The sequence below is a fragment of the Crinia signifera genome, chromosome 11, assembly GCF_055691185.1.
Source record: "Crinia signifera chromosome 11, ASM5569118v1, whole genome shotgun sequence".
Taxonomy (NCBI): Eukaryota; Metazoa; Chordata; class Amphibia; order Anura; family Myobatrachidae; genus Crinia; species Crinia signifera.
Genome location: NC_139227.1, coordinates 81,585,090 through 81,591,480, shown reverse-complemented (window position 1 = coordinate 81,591,480; position 6,391 = coordinate 81,585,090).

The following is a 6,391-nucleotide window of genomic DNA, read 5'->3' as shown; positions in this document are numbered from 1 at the left end:
CATGGCTATCCCTGCTGAGGACCGGCTGGTGGTGACCCTCAGGTTTCTGGCAACAGGACGATCGCTGGCGGACCTCAAGTTTGGAGCCATCATCTCCCCGCAAGCTTTGGGCCTGATTATACCGGAGACCTGTAAAGCGATTGTGAAGGTCCTGCAGCATCAGTATTGCAAGGTAAGGAAAAATGCAGCACACAATTGTAGTGAAAACATTATTTTTTTTATTTAAATAATTTAACCGTCAGATTCACAAATACTTATAAATGTATTTTTTCAAGTATAAATATAAAAAGTGCAAAAACAGTAATGCAAATACCCCCAAAAAAAACAACAATTGTAATGGCTTTGGTCTGCCATGAGGTAGAGATCAGTATGCCACATGGTGCTTGTAGCGCAGATAATGCATGTCCCCTCCACCTCACGTGGCGCATAGTGCAGATGCAATAGTCCCGGCCCCATTGATATGCACTATGCGCCACGTGGCCCTGTCCTTTGTCTGCACCACATGTACCATGTGCCATACTGCACATTGAGTACACATAATTTAAAAAAGTGCTTTGTGTTTTTTTAAAATATTGCTATAAAATGTTAATGAAGTTTGCAATGCGGTAAGGGGCGGTATGGCAGACGGCACATGTAGCGCAGACAATGAAAGCACCCTCATGCATGCATGGCACCTAGTACAGAAGCATTGGTCCCATTGCTCTGCACTGTGCGCCACAGTAGCATGAAGGTCCTTTCTTTGTCTGCGCAACATGCACCATGTGCCATACTGCCCCATGCATGGACCTATAGCAAAAACACACATAATATATAAAACCTAGGCAAAGTGCCCTAACAAGTATTAACATAAAACCAAACCAATGCCTCATTGCCTTGTGGTATGGAGCAGTATGACAGACGGTGCTTGTAGCGCAGATAATGAAAGGGCCATCAGGATTACCTGTTGCATACCGCAGATGCAATGGTCCCGGCCCCATTGTTCTGCGGTATGCAACAGGTCACCATAGCCATTATCTCCACGACAAGCACCGTGTGCCATACTACTCCATGCCAACTTTGAAATAATTGTATGGAATGTGCTTATAAATCTTGTAAAACCGGTGTTTCGTCTTGGTCCGTGCTGTCACTCAACAATGATGTATACAGGTGACTGTAGCGAGGAGGTGTAGCCGGTTGGGTACAGGATTGCGCACTCGGTGGGGTGGTTTCAGGCAATGAGGCAAGTGCTGGTGAGGGTACGGCACTACTAGTAGATGGCGTCTCCTGCCATGGGAGAAGTCCAACTAATTTGGTTTGAATTGTCAGAAGGCCAAGACGGCCCCTAAACAGGAGTTCGCTAGTGAGACGTTCGAACGCCATCTGTTGTTCCGGATTCAACTCCCGCAAGCCCTCAGCCATGTATTTGCCGAAGGTGTCATACTGGTCAGGGGGCCTACGCAGCACCTGCTCTGCTCGTATAAGTATATCATCATCCGGGTCTGGGTCAGGGACTGTCTTGGTCCTGCGTTTTTTCTTTTTTGAGAATAGTTGTGGCGGGGTGGGGGTTTCTGGCACTCCACAGATTGTTCCAGATGAGTCAATTGCAGGTGGCTCAGGGGTTGGCGATGGGGTTGGGGTAGGGGTTGAGGTGTGGCCAACCTCTTTCTCTGTGCTTGTTGTCTGTTGAAAAGAAAATAACAACAATTAGTTAACATCTCCTTTTCTTTTTTGTTCCAGTTCCCCAACACCGTGCAGGAGTGGCAAAACATCGCTGCTGAATTCGACGAGGCGTGGAACTTCCCTAATTGTGGAGGAGCCATTGATGGGAAACACGTCCGCATCAATCAGCCACCCCACAGTGGTTCCTACTACTTCAACTACAAGGGGTACTTCAGTATTGTGCTGATGGCTGTGGTAAATGCGAACTATGAATTCATCTTTGTGGATGTCGGCAGGAATGGGCGGGCTTCAGATGGTGGAACTTTGAAGGACACAAAGTTCTACCAGAGGCTCGCCTCCAACACCCTGCACTTGCCCACAGTCAAAGAAACGAAGCATGGGCTGAACTTTGTTTTCGTGGCGGACGAGGCATTTGGGCTTCATGAACACATCATGAAGCCCTATGCCAAACGTGGTCTTGACCACGACAAACGGGTCTTCAATTACAGGCTCTCCAGGGCACGGCGGCTTGTGGAAAGTGCATTTGGAATTATGGCTAGTAGATTCCGCATTTTCCACACAGCCATTAACCTGCGGCTGGATAAAATCGACTGGGCCGTCATGGCGTGCTATGTCCTGCACAATCTACTTCGGCGCAAAGAAAGGGCCCATCGGCCGGCAGGACCAGCACCACAGGAGGACCCAGACGAGCCTAGGGAGGTTGCACCAATCGTGTCCCTGGAGACGCCGGCCCAGCAGTACCGGGGGACAGCAAGAGCCAAACAGGTCAGGGACCAATATAAGGAGTACTTTAATGGCGTTGGTGCTGTCCCCTGGCAGGAAGACCACATTTAAAAAATGATGGGACCGCAAAGGAATGCTCTATAGGAGCCTAAAACAAACAAAGGAGGAAGGGGTGTATACACATTGGACCAGTACTTACCGACAACGGCTGGGAACTTTCATCCAGGCCCACAAACACATCGTCTGCCTCACTCTCCACCATTAGGTAGAGTCCCGACCTTGGCACCTCATGGCTCAACGTGAAGGTCAGCAGGTTGTAGTACCATAAAGACGTCTCGTATACATCTGCAGTTCCTGCACCGGACCTTTTGGACGATTGAATTTTCTTGTGTTCTTTAAGGAACACGGTCCTCAAGTTCTGTATTTTTTTTCGGACCCAGTCCGCATCAGCAGCGGGTACACGTGGGGGGGGGGGGGTGGACTGCAGTGGCCTGATAGCAATACACATTGGTGGGCAGCGGGTACACGGGGGGGTAGGGTGGACTGCAGTGGCCTGATAGCAAAACACATTGGTGGGCAGCGGGTACACGGGGGGGTAGGGTGGACTGCAGTGGCCTGATCGCAAAACACATTGGTGGGCAGCGGGTACACGGGGGGTAGGGTGGACTGCAGTGGCCTGATCGCAAAACACATTGGTGGGCAGCGGGTACACGGGGGGGTAGGGTGGACTGCAGTGGCCTGACAAAAACATACCTGCAGTCCGGTGCACGCTGGAGCAGACGTCGTGTGATCTCTGCTGCATCCACGAGGCTCCAATATGGCTGCGGTGGGAGTGTCCTGGATCTCTGGCGTAAACAACCCGGATCGGATGGATGGTCGCGACGACGTAAGCGCACACAATGTGCTAACAATGTGCATAAAATCAGCACACAATCAGCGGTCGGATCGGCTGATTCTGCTGCAGGAGGCAAAATCTCCAATGCGACATACGACGTGCCGGGAGCGCGCATCCAATCGCAAACGACCAGGATCGTGAGTAAAATACAAACGATTGTGCACCAATTCAGGCACAACCGTCGTTACAACCGTCGAAATTTGCCCTAATCGTGCCCTAATCGTTCTGGTGTGTACCAGGCCTAAGATTGGAAAGGTGAGGGAACCGTACATATACTTGTGGCATTGGTGTGGAGGTTAGCGGTACAATGCAAGAGGACATCCTCACCAGCACAATAGTAGGGCCATTGAGTAATTCCCAGTGATGCAAAAATCAGTGCCCTAAAGGAGGGTAAAAAGGTACCTGTGAGTTTCAATACAAGAGCCCCTGGTGGAGGTTCTGCAGAGCATCAATGGTGGAGTGCAATTACGGGCACCATGGGCCTTATTGTAGTTCAATCTTTCTGACAAAATCCTTCGTAGATGGACAAAACCATGTGCACTGCAGGTGGGGTAGATGTAAAATGTGCAGAGAGAATTAGAGTTGGGTGGAGTTTTACTTCAAAGTGAGATCTATATTGCAGTGTAAAAATAAAGCAGTCAGTATTTACCCGGCACAGAAACAAAATAACTCACCCAAATATCTCTCTGCACATTTTACCTCTGGCCCCCTGCAGTGCACATGTTTTTTTCCATCTAAGAAGGATTTTGGGCTAGATGTACTAAGCTTGAAAAGTGATAAAATGTAGAGTGATAAACCACCAGCCAATCAGCTGCTACCTGCCATGTCACAGACTGTGTTTGAAAAATGACAGGTAGGACCTGATTGGTTGGTGGTTTAACACTCTCCATTTTATCACTGTTCAAGCTTAGTACATCTGGCCCTTTGTCAGAAAGAGTGAACTAGAATAAGGCCGCATGTGCTATGCAGTCCCGCGTGTCGCTATTGCCCAGCAATCTAGTTAATCTCACTGGCCCTGACAGATCGCTTAGCACACAGCGCTGACATAACATTGTATGCTGAGTGATCTTTTTGAGCGATCCCGAGTGATCTTTCTTGCTCAGATCGCTCAACATCTCCCAGTGTGTAGGCCTCTTTACACCAAGAAGAAGCTAAGTGACATGAGTGACCTTTTTTCCTTTCTGCAATCATATAGTGATACTTTAGTGACTGCACGAGGTGAGAAGTGACGAGTGGGATTAACTATTCTCTGCACTCACTACATAAATTCCATCTCATCCCAAGTATGCTCAACAGGTTTGACATCTTGTGACTAGGGTGGAGACATTGCCCATAGCAACGCATTAGCTCCTAGAATGATAAATGCTATAAGGATGCTGATTGGTTGCTATGGGCAACATCTTTACCTGTACACTTTAGAAGATTTGATACATCTATCCCAGGAGATGAAACGGCAATAAGATGAATACAATTTTTCATAGTCACTTGTAATTTTATATTCATTGTGCATAAACTATAAGGGATAATGGGCGGGATGTATTAAAATACATCGCCGCCCTTCGAGGCCCCCCCACCGCGATGCCGCCGCATATGTACTGACATATGCAGCTGGCATCGCGATTCGCGATGCGGTGACGGAGGCCCCCCGCGATACCTGGAATGTGGTGTGCGGGGGGTCTCCGTCACCTCCCAGCCGGCTCCTGCATCCCTCACGCCGGGGACAGCTAAGCAAGCTGTCCCCGGCGGCTCCTCCTCCCCCCTGCAGCCGGAAGGACGTCCGGCTGCGTCACTAGGGGGAGGAAGTCTTTACCTTCCAGGGTCCAGGAGGACCCTTCAGGAAGGTAAGCCAGAGGGGGGGTCGGCGAGGTGGCGGGTTTGCGTCAGCGGGCGGCGAAAAGATGCCCATAGGCTTCTATAGGGTATCGCCACCCAAAGGTGGCGATACCCTACACTGCGGTATCATTTTTGATACATTGGAAAATGCGGTAAAACCGGGGTTTTACCGCATTTTCCATTTGATACATCTCGCCCAATGGCTCGGTAAGCAGCGTACATTTTCTGCTTACCGAGCGGTTAGATACCACCCACCGGGCGAGCCACCCATCCACAAATGAATGAGTGTTCCACCTGTTTGTATATAAAAGTCACTGTAGGCTGACTTTTATTTATGAGCACCTGGACGAAGACGGGGCGGGTGCCCTGACCAGGCTTCGGCATGCCTGCGTTCACATGGGAATGCCAGCTTTTTTCTTGGCACACCCACCATTTTAATGGGAACCCCCAGGAAACGCTGGGCGTCTCCATTCTCCAGCCCCCTCACCGCCCCCTTTCATCACCACTGTGTGCGAACGCCTCGGTGAGTGTCATACTCTGCGAAGACATTCGCACTGCGGGTCTGCACATGCGTATTTTCACCGATACGCTTGCGCAGACCCGCAACATCAGCCCCCAGACCGAATTTGGCTCTTTACTAGATAACGTTAATCACCCCCCTGGTGCAGAACCACTGGGGCACGCCCTCTAATAATCATTCACTTACAAATCTTTTGAATAATCAAATAATATGGGGGCCGGACGGGGTCCCAACAGTCGGGATCCCGACAGGCATTTACTCGACGTCGGGCTCCCGACTGTCAAAACACCGACAGCCGGGTTGCCGGCGGCCGGCGGCTATTTTCCCTCGTGGGGGTCCACAACCCCCATAGAGGGAGAATAGAATAGGTGGCTCGTGTAGCGAGCCACCGCGCCCGCAGCGCGGCGAGCGCAGGGAGCCCGCAAGGGGCTTAGTTGCGCTCACCATGCTGTCTGAGTCCGGCCAGTCGGGATCCCGACGTCGGGCTAATGACTGTCGGGATCCTAACTGTCGGACCCCTGTACCACACCCAATAATACACATCAACAGTTTTACATTGCTAATTGGATCTGGCCCTAAACGAGATGTTTTTGAAATATTTTATAAATAATTGTGCAGATCATTTTGTCCTAGAGAAAAGAAAAAAAATATGAATAATTATAAATTTTATATGTGATAAGAGTGTGGATCAGTTGGTCACCAGCAAGTTTCTAGACAGTCATTAGGTCGAGACCATTAGGTCGACATGCATTTAGGTCGAC